Consider the following 19,061-nt stretch of genomic DNA (forward strand, 5'->3'; position numbering starts at 1 on the left):
TCCAAATAGTAGATATGATATCTTTATAACAAGCTTTTATGGTATTGTTGTGTATCATAATGTGATAACTTAATCATACACAGCCTTTTCGCAACTTTCCAAAAAAAAAACAACCTCTGTGAATTTTTGTAGACCAAGAGAATATATATTGCTTGTTTATACCTTTGTGCTTGATAAATTATTATATTTAACACAAATAATTAGGAGTATTGGAAAAGATAAAGGGAATATATTTATTTTATTTTTATATTTGGACCAACGGCAAATGTAACAATCATTAACTTATAAAATAGATATTTAAGAGACTAATAAATAGGCATTCTACAGAAGATATTCTGATTTGAAATAAAAGAAAAAATCAAAAACTTTTGCAAGTAAACTCTTATAAAAAGTTTAAAAAACTTACTTTAATTTCTTCTAGTCGGCCTCTGTGGCGGAGCGGTAGTACGCTTGTCTGTGACACCGGAGGTCCCGGGTTCGAATCCCGGTCAGGGCATGTTGAGAAAATAACTTTTTCTGATTGGCCTGGGTCTTGGATGTTTATCTATATAAGTATTTTTTATAAAATATAGTATCGTTGAGTTAGGGATAGGCTTACAAACTTGGTATTCTATTTGAGGCGATGGGCTAGCAACCTGTCTCTATTTGAATCTCAATTCTATCATTAAGCCAAATAGCTGAAGTCTACCCCGCAAGGGATATAGACGTGACCATATGTATGTATGTATCGTTGAGTTAGTATCTCGTAACACAAGTCTCGAACTTACTTCCAGGCTGACTCAATATGTGTAATTTGTCCTGTATATATTTACAAGCTGTTCCCGCGACTCCGTCCGCGTGGAATAGTAATTTTGGGCATCATTTATTTTTGCGAACAGCCTCCTCACCTTTATAAATTTTGATTACCATAAGAACGGTTCTAGTAGTAATCTTAAAAGACAGACATATACTGTCGTGGACATTTTTTTAGATTACCTATTTCAAGAGGAATAATTCTTTCATACATATGTTTTTGGTACCTATCTTGAATCGTTTTTGCAGCGCACGCAACGGAAGCCTTCAAGGATGAATAATTTTCCCCGTTTTTTTCACATTTTCCATTATTTCTTCGCTCCTAATAGTAGCAACGTGATGTTTTATAGCCTAAAGCCTTCCTCGATAAATGGTCGATAAATATCTATAAAGAATTTTTTTAATCGAACCAGTTCCTGAGATTATCGCGTTCAAACAAACAAACTCTTCAGGTTTATAATATTAGTAGGTATAGATTAAATCGAACCAGTAGTTCCTGAGATTATCGCGTTCAAACAAACAAACAAACTCTTCAGCTTTATAATATTAGTATAGATTTATTTATTTATTTACTTCTTCTTAGGATATAGCTAAATAATACTTGGTTAAGGCTGCACAATATCCTCCGCGATTTCTGAAATTCATTAACTTATTTTTAACTTAATTGATCTGTTTATCATAATAAAATTTATTAGATATTTAAATATTTGAACATATCCAACTGAATGGGGTCTATTCGAGGTTTTTGGATATGTCTACCCGTAAGGGATAAAGATATGGTGTACGTATTTATATGTGAAAATATTAGTATACTTTGTACTCGTAATACGTTGTCTATTGTTTTCGTCCGACGTCATTCACATAACGGTCCAACATATGAATAAGAAGTATGATTTGTTTTTTAATGTGGTTTGGTTATGCATACAAAAAAATCTCTATGTTGTAATTAAGAATTGATACTACTATACTAATTAAATACTTGATCGAAGTAGAAAACAAACAAATGTCATAGATAAACTATACTGCTGCTATAACTTTTTTTTATTGTTTGTTTGACAACTCCACGCGTATACCTAGATGAATGATTTAGAACGTTTAAATGCTAAGTTGCAGTCGTTAAGAATGGCTGGTTTCCGCTACAAAGCGATGTTTACAAATGGCCGCTTGCCAGCAACTCCCTAATGTTTCTACGTCTGCACTAGGACAATATTTCTAAGGCAAAGCTAGTAGTTCAATGACATTATAAGTAAGTATATTGCATTTTTCACTCATGTAAACGGTTAAAAAAGGTAAATGCTTGTCAAGTGTAAAAAACATCCGATTAAGTGTGGCTCTGTACTATCATTACGTTTGTTAGTTTAATATTTATTTCTTATATTTACGTTACAACAATATTTAAATTACGTATGTTGTACCTTTATTAATTACTTTATTGTTATTTTATTATTTATTTTAAAAGGTTATATATAATACAAAATTTTATTCTTTGAAAAATTTTTGCGTCTACCTGTTGCCGTTATAAATATTGAGCAAAATATACGAAAAAAACGCGTTTATTGTATGGAGACCCCCCCTTAATATTAAAAGTTTTTAGTATTTGTTATTGTAGCGTCAATGGACGCAGGATGCAAACCTGTCAACTTTAAAAACAACGTTTAGTACTCGATTCGTGTTAAACCTACCAACATTATGAAATCAAAATTAAACTTATAATCATTTGACTGGCCGAGCAATCGAGTGTATCGGATTGAAAGCGTTTGTCATTCGACTGGGTAAGCTGTATGGAAACATTAAAATTTAAATCGATATTGATAAACATACTAAAAGCGTATCAAACTCCATTTACCAACAATCAGTGGGCCTGAAATAGATCGGAACCGCGATTAGTCTGGGAGCATTTTAGCTAATCCCTATTCATTATTCCGTTACTGTAGTCGGGGGCCTAATTTATATAGGCTAGGCGGTGTTATCTCCGGCGAACAATGTTTAATTATACTCCAGTGTGACAGCTCTATGTATATTGCGTTTAGTTTTCATGATTTGCGTTTGAAAAAAAATTGCAGTATATTTAAATTATATTTTTACATGTTTGTTTGAATAGATATAATAATTTGCGGCAATAAATATATATTTATAATTTTCAATTAATTTGGAATTACAAAAAAATATTTATCCTAAGCAGTTGTTCTTTTTCGTACAATCACGGCCTCGCTTATAATGTAAATAAATCATACCGCCCAAGAAATTGCTGCATTCCTGAAGAAAATTGAAATGGATCACATTATTCGCAAAAGCGTTTTGTCATAAATCCACGTTAATGTATGTGACAGTCGCTCGGCCGCTTTGTCCCGCGATTGTACTGATAAGCGTTCTAACGGCTAAATAACTAGGTGTTCGGGCTAGTGTTGCTGCCACGCCACTCTGCCCTGACACAGTTTCTGCTTGTACACCAGTACTCGATATAATTGCAGTGGACTCTAAATATAATCGCACATTGGCATGCGCACCGCGGCGGCGCTGGTTCGGCGGCGAGCGTACATCCTCGCACGCATCCAAATCAGCCGTGAAACTCCTGCAGCCTACGAATGAGTATTTAATTTTATGGTCTGGATAGTAATTCGTTTCAAAACAATAGCATTGAACAAGCCATACAATATGTATGCGTCGTTGTCCGCTCGTACGCATATGTACGGTTGTACACATGTAAATAATATACATATTATTACCTAATATAGTCATTGATGTCGGGGTAACTAAAATTTCAATTTATTAGCATATACGTATGGTCACGTCTATATCCCTTGCGGACAGAGCCAACAGTCCTGAAAAGACTGAATGGCCACAGCTATTTGGTTTAATGATAGAATTGAGATTCAAATAGCGACAGGTTGCCAGCCCATCGCCTAAAAGAAGAAACTCAAGTTTTTAAGCCTATCCCTTAGTCGCCTTTTACGACATCCATGGGAAAGAGATGGAGTGGACCTATCCTTTTTTGTATTGGTGCCGGGAACCACACACACAATTTATTAGCTTTATTAATATTGAGTTAAAAATAAATTTGGCAATTTCATAGTTCATAACATTTGGAGCAAGTTACAGTAAAAGCATCACCACAAACGAAAACTGTAAATCTATAGAATTTTTAATTTTGAGCTTTATTGAAGACATAAGATAGATAACGATATTCCCATAATCATGCATCGAATTTGTTAAACCGATGCTTAATTTGTTAATGTAAATAGTTGGATGCAATGCTAACAGTCCCTTTTCATCCAACCAGTTTAACAGATTTGGCACGACCGCGCTGGGCTTAACGGTGTCTGTCGGCTAGTATAAATTCGTTCTTATTCCCGCCCGGCGTAGTACTTCGGCTTGAGTATCTCCTCAAAATGATTTACTCTCAGCGCCGGCTCAAGATAAAGACTTTTACAGCAATTTTACGGTAAAAGAAATGAGAATCTATCGGCTATAATCGTTCGAGCTCCGGACGACATACTTATAGATGTTTCATCAGGATCGCCTCTGGTATATAAGCATGAATAGAATAGAATAGATTTATTTTCAAAATTGGATACAAGGTATCACTTATTGACGTCACATAACTTAAATCTAATTATAACTACTACCGCTTCCAAAGCGCATGTGAAGAAGAAACGGCGGAAGAAACTACACTGTAGCATTTTCATCGGACGTCAATTTGCAAATATAGATCCCTTAAATCTAAATCGTGGACGAATGCACATTGTCTACATTAAAAAAACATGAATGAATGTAGAACTGATGAGACGTAAATAACTGAAGCTGAAAATTGCATCGTACAAAACATGCCACCTTCACTGAAGATGTATATAGATGACTGTCAACATAAGGCGAACGATATTCCAGGAATAGCGGTTTATGAACGATTTAATAGCTGAAACAATGTCACGATCTGAATTGAGCTCGAGACTGATAGAGCAAAATGCAACAATATGGACAAGAAACTATATCGTATCACGATTAGTTACAGAACGGTTTTGTCAAGCCGTGGCAGTCCTTCCGACCAGTTCCTGTTCGATGTAATTTCGTTCATGGCTGGAAATTTGATTGGTTATTTGATTGTGAATATTAATATACTGATTGTAATTTTATTGATTGCTATCACTTCAGGCGGTCCATCTTTTAGAGAACGATCAATTTAACAAATTACAATGTATGGTTTATGTACATTACTTTATTAATGAAACAAATATAGAGTTATTAAAAAAAATAACTTCTTATTTTTATGTTATCAGGTAACTCATTAAGGCATACATGTTCTATCCAAACTACTATGGGTAGTAGTAAGTAGTTTATAATCATTTGCATCTTGAATAAATTTTCATTTATAAGTTGCAATCACTTCTGTTTTAAAACAGGATCGAGTATAGTCTCTAGATAATCTCTTATATCGTTGTGGCAAGATTTAGTATGTAGTGTTTGCGTACACGAAGTAGGCTTCGCACACATCGGCGGGTAATCGGATGCTGCCAGCGGATCACCTCGAAGCGACGCCGCATCGCTTCTCTGAAGCTTAATTTGCATACTCTTAGGCCGGGTACTGAGTACACTATTCCCACAACTCAGCTTTAAGGAGTACTGTTAGTTAATATCAAATGATTATCTAAACACCATCTATTAAAGTCAAGTTCATGTCATAATAGACTCGGGATCACTAAGATGGATATTCTGATGTTGACCCCAGGTCCTGAACTTTAAGGGTACATAAGGTACAAGCAAAAGTGAGAGTAAATAAAAAAAATGTAGTGACAAAATTGTAAGCTGTTGTTCAATATTTCGCGTCGCTAAATTACTATAAGAGAAGTATATAGGCGTTCTCGATGTAGCAATTGCAAAAGGAAAAACTGCGGGAGACAATTACAAAAGCAACAAAAACGCTGGAAGCAATCCAGCGGGCTACTCTTAATTGGATGAGACCACTTCCTCTAAACGACATCCCCGCCGGCCGCCTGGAGACGCCTCTAGCTAGCACCAGTCTAGCCTTTCATATTTAACTAAAAAGTGTATCTAGTTTTCTCTTGTTGGCGGCAATCGTGACATTACACTCTAAAACTATTGTAGCCGTAAACTTCTTTTCGGTTTTGTTTATCTTTAAGATCTCCTTTATTTTCTTGTTACTGGTAACTATGAAACTAAAAGATACAGGATATGATTCTTTTTATGGTATGAAACTACACATTAATCATCAAAACAAAACAGTTGTGCTTGTCCTAACGTACCAAATATTTCATCAAGATTTATCTTACGGCCCTGAAATACAACTTGGGCTGTATTATTTAATTTATTATTTGAATGCTTTAACTCCTAACAGCGATAGGCAGTAAAGATAATGGCATGTTAAGTATATTCCTACTATGTTCGGATTAGAATACAAAATGTGCACAAAATTCAACATGAACATTTTTTGGTTGCAAATTAAGTGCACGGCGGTCACGTTTCGCTACGCCCACGATAATCCAAGTGCTATTTTCTTAAGGAGAGTCGTGTCACGCGATCCACTCCATTGTTCTACTCGACACACCAATTGATGGCCAACCAACAGACTACGCTTTTTTGTTCACAGCAAATTTTAAGACCAAGGAGACGCGGTGTCTCGTAGATGTCACGTGAACAATGATTGAACCCGATTTTATTACTAGCTATTGTAAGCAAATTAAGCTCTGGCTATGGTGTATTGACATTATTGCCTCCTATGTAGGAGACTTGAACCGAGGTCAGTCAAACGACTGGTTTCAGATCAAACAATCAATGATCTATTACATAACATTGACTCGAAACGAGTTGGGTACTTACATACTTAAATACCGAAGCTTTAGTAAAAATTTTTGTTTAACAGAGAATATATTTCATTTTTAATAATATAGAGTTTTTCGACTCATAATAATATAGGCACACTGAATTGTCTGCATGTTTCAGTTTATCAAACATTGATAGACAAGTCAAAATATAATCAGATTGTGGTTAAAACAGTGTGCGTTATCCTTTTGAAGCGTGGGAGGATAAAATAATTTGGTAAAGCAATGCTAATAATGTTATTTAATGAGGGTACCCGAACCGAAATATCACAGACTTGTCGCGGTCATTGCCACAGGCGCGGCGGGTGGCATAGTAGAGCTAAATAGATTTAAAATACACAGTAGGATCGTAAATTATATAATAATATCTCGTTATCATAATTAAATATGATATGACGTAAAATTATGTTTAATTTAATAGTATCTTTTTAAAGTAAGTTCGACGATCTTTTTCGTATTTTTTTTTAAATAATTTATATACTAAACTAAATCTGACAAACGTGATATTTATTGAACTTTGAATATTTTGTTGATGCCATGAGAAAGCTGACTTGGAGCTAGTTATTATGACAATAGACGCTGTATGCAAACAGATAGACTCTTTATTTGTATTATGGTAATGGAGCCCACTTTCTCTGTATTATATCTTGCTTATGATGCAATTCTTACGTAAGATATAAAAACTTGAATGTCATCACATGCCTTGCTCCAACGTAAGCTTTGAGGTAAAATATAAATTTGCATCCATAAACAAACATAATTTTTTTAATTCTGTAGTCTCTAGGCCCGTATAAATTTGTGGGTGTCCTTATGAGAAAAATTTAATTATTTTCATTTTTAATTAGATTTTTTACAGAGGTATAAACTTATTTCATACTGATACTGACCTTCAATTTAATGCTCTATCATAGACAAGCACGCCTGTAACATCAAGCTGCCATCGACACTGCTTCGTTATAAAATCTCAAATGGATAATTTGTTTCAATAAGCGTCTTGTATCGATTTGCGCAACTTCATAAAACTGTGTTTTACCAAGCGTGAATTAGCTGCATAACGTTTATTGACTAGTGCTAATGACACCATTTAAAAGAATGTTCCAATGCGATTTTATTGAGCGATGGATGTGATTGTATGGGAGGAAACGGTTCGAGTATTTGAGCAATTGGCTAAGTATAGTTTTAACCTAACCTACATTATTTATCTTTTTCTTTAAAACTAATTAACACAACCTTATTTCATTTTCACTGATTTATGAAGGTTTTCATTTATAAACAAAACTTAGTTTTAGTAGCGTGACGTCATATTCTTAGCTGGTCTTTGCTATGCGTTTAATCGTAGTTAACCTTTTAGGTATGGCCAAAAGATAGAGCTTCAACTTACAAATTATAAATTAAGATGTGTTTTATTTAGATTATTCTTACTTCTTAAACAATTTAGTAGTTGTGTCGTCGAAAAACCTATAGTTACGAAAGTCTGCTCGGAATAGTTAGTATTTATGACTAAAAAACTTATAACATCACTGGCAAAGTATAAGATCAGTTAAATATAAGATTTTCTTTATGAAAAACACTAAAAGTGGTTAGAATAAGGTTTACTAATCGAATTGGTATCATTGTTGATCGACTTTGTTGTACGATTGTCGGTCAAGCAACGTCGCTTCAATGCGACCTATTAACCGCAATTGTTCGAATTGATATCAATCGATTGATAAATCATTTCTGATGAATTGATGACGATGAATTCTTGATCATCGCTTGTTTTTTACGTTGTTATTAAGTTTCAACTAGCCGTGTGTTTATCTGTTCATTTCTAAACATTTAAACTATTTTAAAATTATGCTCATAACTTATGTATGTGCACTATTTTCTAAATACAAAAATATTTGAAGAAGTTATTCAAAGTTTCGTTAAAATTAAGATTATTGTTGTTTATATTGATAGAAAATATGATTTTAGTCTACAATATTAGTAATTTTCATGTTTTCGTACCGACAATCTAATTTCGTTTCGTTCAATTTGATGTAATGTGCGTAATATAATAACGCGTAGGTATATTTCATAAACAACATCCCCATTAACAACGAGGTAAAACAAAGCATAAAAGGGAACAACATGGCGTTTGTAGGTCCAATTTTCAAATATGTATCCTAAATGAAGGAGAATAAACGAAGAATTATTTTTATGAAAAACGTATTTCATGCAATATTAAATAAGAATTTTCTGTAAAATCAGTGACTTAACCTGCTTCATATAAAACACAAACAGTCGCTAATTTAATGAAATGTAATTTAAGTCTGTCTACCCCGCTAGGGATATAGACGTGATCATATGTATGTATGTAATTTAAGTAGGTATATTTTTATTATCATTTTTTTTCTAAAATATATGTCATAATAAAGAAAAAAAACGTGAAGTCCACCTACTTATTTTGAAAAATTGGGTGAATTAGATAAAGATTGTAAGGAAGCCTGGCTATAACCCAATTGAATATTCGACTGCGACACTTCTGCGGCCTCCCAGAAACATTAGAAATGACATTGAGACTCGTTAAATTCAATCATTTGGTGACCTACATACCTACACCAATTTGTTACCCAAACGTAGTGATCCATACATTCTTCTTGAAAGAACTAGAGATGTTTAAGAACGTCATTTTATAGCACTTTAAGTAATAAAAATATCTTCTGCCCTTTATTAGCATACTATGTAATTTAATGAACTATGTTTTGCCAGGCACAATACTTAAAAAAGTACGTTATATATTATAATTAGACTCCATAAGTGTATCCAAATGCAAAAGTTATTGTATAAAGGTGAATAATAGAAAGCACCTTTTTGAAAAAAAAAAAAAAAATACGAGTAAGTACAGATTTCGTTGATCGTCAGAGCTTGGTGCACACAGTTCTAGATAATTACTTAAATTAATGCATAATTTTTGAGGAACATTTAAATCATCATTGTTTGCATATTCATGTCCTGTTTCCATATTTCCTTATAGGCATGTACATGCATCGCATGAATATTATTTAATTGTGTTTGATACCTACTAATGTTACTCCTTTTTTCTTGTAAGTATGCCAATATTCTTTACAGTTTTACATCACGTGCTAACGTCACGTCGGTAAGCTTCTTAATTCCAATACGTATGCTTTTATAAAATTAAGTTAATTGGCCTTACCTTCACGTTCAATGTTACCGCGAGTCGTGCAACGTTCTCTCAGTTGCGGCAACTTATTCCTACCGAGTTGGATCTGACAGTCACCCACTTTCAATTATGTAGACCGGTTCCAACAAAGAACCTTAACTTTTAGATTTACAAGAACTAAATGACGAAACTCTGAATAAACTCGAAAAAAAAAGAACTAAATTTACAATGTAAAATATACACAGTACCCTCTCTGTTCATTCAATTGACTAAAATAAACACTAACACGGCTATATTACATCACGATGCATACATTATTGTAATGTATAAAACCATACGTAAATGTATCACGTTCACAAATTCACGACAAAATCTACAATATAGTTAGAAAAATATCAATGAAAACACGTCATAGAATAATACGCAACTTGTAGTAACGATACAACCGGCGCAGGCGCTTCGGCTTTACTTCGGCCATCTTCGGTCCACCACGCAACGAGCAAGAAAACAATTTTCTTGTCTCCTTCACTCTCAGAAGTCAGGACAAGAGTGATTTTAGACTTTGACTATATTCAGTGGTGCAGCGATAAAATAAGATTAAACAAGTAAACAGATATATCATTTTAAATACAACACACATGGTTATAAGATCCAGAATAGCAATTTTCTGATCAAGAATCCATGATCCGCTGTGAAAATATTGTTGGTTTTTCTTTCATCCATATCATTTGTTTAGTGTCAAAATTATAATTCATGACTGTTTGAAGGGAATGACGGTAGATTTCATTATTTATATTTTTTTAAGTTTATTTTGCATTATGAGGTATTTGAATAAAATAAAAAACTCATCCTAGCTCGTTGATTTTATTACTCTAATTTTATTATGTACATTTATTGTATGTATAACAAGCAAAGCTGTGTTAAAAATCGCTGTCCACAATGGCCTCAGCCTTAGATTAGATCAGTCAGTGAACTAAAAAGGAACAAAAGTTGTCTTTCGAATCGGGTTGAAACCGGGAAACCGGTTTCGTATTGTAACTTTAGTCCTCACAAATAAAAACTCATGCATAGATAATCGTACAAGCTCTCGTAATAAGCTTTACGTAAGGGGCTGCGCTTACGGCCCTGGAAGGAAACTGTTACAGAACGGAAATGGACAGGCGTTGGAGTCATTAAAATAGAATGAGATTTTAATATTCTTCATGTTATAAATGAATATTAAATTCTCATTCGATCTTACATAAGATTATACACTTACAGTGCATGTTAAATTTATATAAATTTTAGTAGCATTTGCTATATTGGAGTATATTATTTTTTCTATTTGTGTGGTATTGTGGTTCACATTTTAACGGATAATTATTGTCTATGTATACCTTATTAAGACCAAACTATCTCTTAGCTAAAATTCATTTGTCTAACAATTCAGGCGTGAAAGCGTTAGCAAAGCCATTTAAATAAAGAAAAGATTCAAGAACATGAATAGGAATTTATGTTTTGAATACTGTCTTAAATAATTCTTAGTCACACTATGAACGTACACAACTAAATTCTTTAATCCCCAAGCCAAGCTTTAACAAATTAGTGTGTCAAAAAATTTCTAATTTTATTTAAACAACTTTTAGGATAGTTAGGTAGTAGGTAATGTTATATATATGTAAGGTATAATTATTTACATATAAAAGTCATGTTAGCTAATTGTTAGTTTTGTTAAGAATTATTTACCACGCAGTCCTTGGCAGAGTGCCCTAAACACATACATTTCCCTTTGTTTTCGTCGCTTTAATACAACCCTGTTAGATTTTAGGCCCAAACAAATATCACAGGAAGCCGTACGAGAACGTATTCATAAGAGTACTTATGACGATTCTGTATCTTATAGAGGTAAGGTTGATAATTCTGTGTTTTAGTTGGGGACAATCGTAGTAGCCAGCGGTCAGAATTGTTGGACAAGAGTCCGTTAACGAGACCAATGCTTGTTTGTTTTCCCACGCCTCTAGAGTCTTGACAAGCAACCGAAGGCACGGCCGAGCTTTGGTGACGATGACCGATTTGTTTGCGCCAATTACCAGATCTTATTTACTTATAAATAAAGGCTAGGAACTTCTGCCACAAGAGAAATTACTATGCAGCTTACTTGTGTATTTTTTTAAGTACATAAAGATATTCGCGTGTATAGCATTAATATTAGGGTTAGGTGTCGCTTTGTGCAAAAACTTGACTATAACCAGGAAGAAAAAATATACATTTCTAGCCATTTTTCATTCAATAGCTCAGTATTGAATCGTATAACAGTAACTAGCAACTTATGCCATACTTCTTTGTTTTCTACAATGCATATGCTTTCTATACTGGGTTAGATTTACCTTTAGATTTGCTACTTATTTCGTCTTAAAAAAATATTTATAAAATTTTAAATTCACTCACCTTGTATTGAAACCTTTTTTAAGTGTAGGTAGTTGTTAGTGAAATAAAGTTATGAACTGATGAGCAAATCCAACTGTTTCGTGTTTAAGTTCCATATATACAGATATAGTTTGATTAACGCTTAAATCACGTCGTGTTGTAAAGTTAAGCAATTATTATAGCTACTTAAAGATATAAATCATATGAAAAATTAATGTGGATAAAAAAAGAAAAGTATGCAGGGATCGAAGCGTTGGGAAGATGTAGTCTCTGACTACTCCCCTAAAAAAAGAACGTGATTTTGATCACATATGTGATAATGTGTGAAAATAATATAAAACAACAATTGCAATACCCAATCCCCGCAATGAATTTACGTGATAAGCTGTTTGACAAAAAAAGCCACTGAAAATCACGAATGGACAATTCGCATTGTTTTGGGAAAACATTCCCGTCGCAAACAATTTGAAAAAGCGAGTGAAAGCAAAGTCGTTCTATATATAGATCATACAAAATTGCGTATTTTCCTATAACTTATTCAGATTTTGTAGACATTGAACATTTATAGGCCATAAAAAAGCAGGAATCTGATTTAGAGAGTAAAATTGCTCATAGAGTTAATGTGTTTTGACAATAGAGTTCTGTTGTTCAATCAATAGTAAAAAAGTGGTCTCTGTGTAGTTGAGAAGAATGGTAATTTTTATGAAGGTGATTGAACTGCTAATGAAAATAAAAGAAAACTTGTAATTTTTTATTATCGTTAAGAGTATTTATATTCTGAACTAAATAATATAAAAACTCTCTTCTATACTTTTTATATACTCGTAGTTTGGTAATTAACTATGGTGTGAGGCTAGTCACCCCTTAGAGGAACTTCGATCGACAGCACACCCCAAGGGGTTTTATACGTAAATAAGTGAAATAAGTTGAAAGTTTAATAACTTTCTAATTAAAATATCGTTACAGTAGCAAATTATATATTGATGAACATATACCTATCGCACTTGCTCTTATTCTTATTGTTTTTATATTATAATTTTTATTATGACAAACAAATAGAGAAATAACATATTTTAGCAAATATATAAAAAAATGGATAAGATGAGCTATATTATCTAAAAGGTATTTGTAAGACTAAAGCAATCTATTTTAATGCAGAAACTACCATCGTGGTTATTAAACTAATGAGAACGTAACTCGTAAAAAAAGCTAAGTAACCGTTCGGAATAAAAATAACCCTATTGCAAACTCACGAATAAACTAGTTAAAGTGATAATAAAGACAAGATATTTCTTTTCTCGCCTAACTTTACAACACTCGGATCACTCACTCTGTAACTACAGTCGACAATATTTTCGACTTTGCAAAAGTGATGACGTCATACACGCGAGTACCATAAGGCGGTCCGCGCGACACTGGGCGGGCGGCAGCGCGACTGTCTCGCCTGCCGCCCGCCCTTGCGCAAAGTTCATGGCAACCAACTGACTTTACATTTGGTGACATTATTACATTTCAATCGTATTCGATGTTTGTAGAACAAATACGTTACACATTTTATTTCTAAAGGGAATTGAATCATACGTTTTATAAAAGCGGGGAATTTGTTAGCGATACGAGCGCAGAGATTTGTGATTCTTGTTAGTTTCAGACTCGGTTTATCAAATAAAAAAAATTTGTTGTTTTTCATTTTTATTCCAATCTAGCAAGGCCAATTTGTTATAAAAATACAATATCAAAGCTATATTACGGAAAAGTGTTCAGCAGTGTTGGCGTCATAGAGTACCAAACAAACAAACATCCACTCATCCTTACCAACATTTGCATTTATATAATAAGTTTGATGATTATTTATTACATTTAGTTAAAACACATAATTAGTTACATAAAAAGGAAAGTATTAATTTAATGACGGCCACTGTGGCGCAGCGGTAGTACGCTTGTCTCTGACATCGGGGGTCTGTGATCCCGGGTTCGAATCCCGGCCAGGGCATGATGAGAAAATAACTTTTTCTAATAGGCCTGGGTCTTGAATGTTTATCTATATATGTGTTTATTTTGAAATATAGTATCGTATCGTATCGTAGAACTTACTTCGAGGCTAACATTGAGTTAGTGTAAATTCATTTATTTTGAGAATATCCGAATCAGAAGCATGACATTTTCTCATAAAAAATACTTTTTTTCACCCATTAAAGCATCTTTTAAATGGCAAATATTACAAGAACGACTTAATTTCCAGTGTTCTCATGTTTCATAACTTTAACTTTATTTCCAAATGAAATGTTACATGTCTAACAATATTTACACAAGCAGCACTCGCGAACAATTTCACATTGCATCGCGTAATTTAATGGACGGATGGTTAAATAATATTTAGTAAGACAATACAGAATCTAGAATAGCGTGTAATTTCTAGCAGTAAAATGTATAGTAATACCTTTGTATAGTAATACAGACAGTGTTCAAAGTTGATAGAATTACTAGTGCGCAAATTTGATTATGGCTTAGTTATAATTAGGTTCTAAGATCCCAAAATAATACTTCTTCCTAACTTTTAGCACATATTATTGACAATTAATATAATTTTAATTTCATGCATTACTCGAGTATCAGTCATGGGTATTGATCACAATGGTACCAGTCGTGGCAACACAATCTCAATCGGAAATCTGGAGGCTTTGTCTCAGCAGTTCAAATCACGGGTTACATTACTTCGCAGTACCAGCGGCCGTAATGATTGTAAATACCTTTAGTAAACATACATAAATAATAATGTCAAGGAACAGGTAGATACAACATTTTCACTTGTAATGACTTACGTCTTTTGCTTCATCCATATTAATCAATATTTTCATGCAAGCTCGTCAGTTTTAATAGGTACCGTTGGTCCATAAATACAGACCATTTCATTATTTAAGTTTTCGCTTAGACTATCGTCTTCCTGGCTTTAGTCAGTCTTGGTTACATCCTCACCTCTCCGAGAGAAGTCCAGGATGCGTCTATGAACACGATCCTGCATTATGACAGTCAGGTTTTTACACATAGCAGCTCCCATTTGTTCAACTCAACCTTGGAAGGTGTATCCAGTTGCCTGATTATTGAAGATTTCTTCACTATGTTTTCTCTCACCGTAAGAGTACTTAGATAATGCTTAGTGGATTAAACGTTTTGTATTTACTCTTCCAAAATTATACGGGTAACAGTCTTAAGAGGCAGGTTTACTTTAGCCGCTGTTATTCAGGGCAGTATTGTGTGCCAGCTCGCCAGCACTCGGCGAGGACGACTCCATGAGATATTTCAGCTATCCCAGAATTGACGAGCACTGCCTGGAATTTACGACACAAAATAAAGTTCATATAGAAACCGCAGCCCAAATAAGTAACATAGGTGGAAATGTTATGAGGTAGAGGTAACGGTCATGCCGGATAAATATATGCAGATATTTCTCAAAAGCTGGTTTTAACAATATTCTTATAGAAAAATTAATAATCGAAGTAACGGCAGTTTATTTGAAGTCTTATTCATACATGTCATATTATGGACTTTTGGAATGATTGGCATTGCTTTCTGTACATTTTATATTTTGGTTTCAGCACGGATACCCAACAAATGCTGTGGATGTAGTGGTATGCAGAACACAGAACAGGAGTTTAATCCGAGCACTGGGTACATGTTATAAACTGTATAACTGGAAGCTCGTTTGTTGTTCTAGCACAAAGCAACAATGCCAATTGACAAAGATCCCATCGGCTGAAACTCGGAACTAATTCCAAGTACTTACCTGACCTAATACGAACAATAATAACGGTGTGTAATAGCATCCACTCGAATAAAATTGTGCGCTTCAAGTTTATGTTTAATTTAATACCAGTAGCATATGACAGTCAAATATAGATAAAATACTATCTTTATTGATAGGACTATCAATCAAACGCGCGTGTACGCGTTCGGCGATATCGTCACGTAACCATTTTCTATTTTCGTTTATGTAATACGTAACAATTTCAGCTTTATGTGAGTTACGGACGGATTTCTGTCAATAATAAGGGGATTTACGAGCGAATACCTTACAAGTAGACGTTAAAGTTACGGCGATTCTACACGGATGGAGTAAGACCATTTCATGAAAAGGGAATATTCTGTATAAGCTGGAAGAGAGAAAAAATATCCATATATTGTTTGGTGTGCATTTTATACTTGGACTGAACATAAATTAAGTAAACGTTTGGATTATGTGTAGGAAATTCTATTTGTATCATTAAATAATATGAACCTTCATAAACACATATAATAGAAAATAACGTAGGTGTAAACTACTAATTTCAACTATCCGGTGTTGCATGAGGACACGTATCTGCTTATTTGTTCTTTGTACGAAAATACATACAACAGTAATTCCAGGCTGTTATGCATGGACGCATTTTATTCTTTATCTTTATGCTTGCATTAATTTAAGTTTATCTATAAACCTACAGAAATTTTTTTAAGACCAAGGCCTGCTTTAAAATGAAGAAGGAGAGTTTAGTGATATTTTCATCATCATCATCTTCTGTCTGTATTTCACTGCCGAAAATAGGCTTTCTATAGATATCTTGAATATAATTACTAGTTCTTATTCAAGCATGACTAAGTAGACATCATAATCATTATGGCATTTGTAACAAGATGCTTTGTCACATGCCATAACTTTGCCGTGTTGCAGACATACTGCCCGCCAAACATACTGACGCAGCTGACATTCTTACCGTGTAACACACATTACGCCAATCATGCGCATCTGCGGAATTGCAGCTTAACGTTGGATTGCACATAGTTCAACCGAAACCGACCTCAAAGTCTCAGAGATCGATGACAGAACAATAGTACAACTTCGAAATTTCATTAATTTACATTTGATATGAAGACTGTCTGTCTTTCTGCAGATGGCAGCTGTCGTTTCGGCAGTCGATGTGTCGAATGATTTGTGTTGATTGGTGCCTGACCAATGTATTGTGTTAATTTTGTTTATGTTCTGGGCATCAGAAGCTTAGGTGCGTTATTTTTTTCAAAGTACAAGGAAAAAGAAATGAAAAACTTTATTATACAAATTGTATATAGAACTCTGGATTTTTAGTAAAATCCTATGCTCGTTCAAATGTTAAAAGAATTAAGATATTATGAGTAATGAAAAAACCTTTGTTATGAATTGCGAGTAGAATAAATGGCAAATGAGCTAAATGTGATGACAAATCGCTAAATAATTAAGTTCGATGATAATGGATACCTTCACGGATCGATTTCATGGTTTTATATGAGTTGTGGTGCAACAGTGTCAAAGTGAAGCTAACAAAGCTAAATAACGAATTATGTTAGGAATAAGCATCATTATTTCACTATACTACATTAGGCATTTGTGAATAAGTGAAGACCTGCAGATTCACTTTTTTATCAAACGAATTATATACGTTTTGTGCCGTTGATTTCCGGCACTTTAGAAAAGGACAATTCCATCTTTTTCCCATAGATGTCGTAAAAGGTGACTAAGGGATAGGCTTATAAACTTGGGATTCTTCTTTTAGACTGTTGGCCCCGTCTAGCTCGTAATGAGAGAGAGAACGCTATGCAATTTAAGATTTTCTTAAATACTTCATACATAAATACATACATATGATCACGTCTTTATCCCTTACGGGGTAGACAGAGCCAACAGTCTTGAAAAGTACTGATGAGGCCACGTTCAGCTGTTTGGCTTAATGATAGAATTGAGATTCAAATAGTGACGGGTTGCTAGCCCATCGCCTAAAAGAAGAATCCCAAGTTTTAAGCATATCTTAAATTTAATACCACGTCTTTTTCCCGGAAGGGTAAGCGTCGTCTACTCTTAAATACTTACTTATTTAACTTCATCTACATTCATTAATATTTTCAGCCAGTGCATCGGTATAGGGTACCCTTTACCTGACCTTTCTCTAGAACGTCCTGTATTTGATCAAGTTCGTCTACGGTAACTGATAATATTCTTTGTCTTTCTTCGGAGGTCTATCTTTGACAACCCAATTTTTGTTTTTTAAATTGAGTGTCCATAATCTTCTTTATATATAAAAATGAATCGCTAAATGTGTTGGTAAGCGCATAACTCAAGAACGCCTGGACCAATGTGGCCAAATCTTTTTTTTAATATTCGTCGAAGCTGAAGGATGGTTTTTACGGCGAAAAAATACCAAATAATTGCCTGAAAAACCTTAAAAACAGTCCTTTTCTTTATCCCATACAAAAGTTTTCTAACTAATACGTACAGTCAATTTGAGCTTTATTGCTAATATATAAAGTTCACTGTTGTCTAAGCAATGTAGATCTAATAGATAGGAACAAAAAACTGTCATATTACAAATCTTTTTGACAGATCGAAGTCTGTCGGGTCCGCTAGTCTTTTATATAAAATTATCGTGTCACAATTTTCGTACTCGTACTCCTCAGAAATGGCTTGACCGATTCTCATGAAATTTTGTGAGCATGATTCGCATGAAATCATGAATGTTTGTAGGTCTGAGAATCGGCCAATAGCTATTTGTACACCCCTTAGTGATAAGGGTATATATGTATATATATGTCCACCCTTAACATTCTTTTTAACTACTAATTACTAAAAAAATATTTAATATGGCAAAACAACGTTTTTATAATCATAGTTAAAACATAAACAAATATTAGCCTCATGGTGAGCAATTTAAGAAAATGAGGTGTCAAATGCCTTCTATGACTTGCAAATAAATAACAAGGTTTTCTCGAAACTCGAATGTCTTATTTACTTTCAAAGCCAAAATGACCTTAAAGAAATAGACATAGTTACCATGAATATGCATACATATGTCGTAACATTACCAACGTCGCTTGCGGTCCCAGTA

Source organism: Amyelois transitella, chromosome 3, assembly GCF_032362555.1.
Source record: "Amyelois transitella isolate CPQ chromosome 3, ilAmyTran1.1, whole genome shotgun sequence".
NCBI lineage: Eukaryota > Metazoa > Arthropoda > Insecta > Lepidoptera > Pyralidae > Amyelois > Amyelois transitella.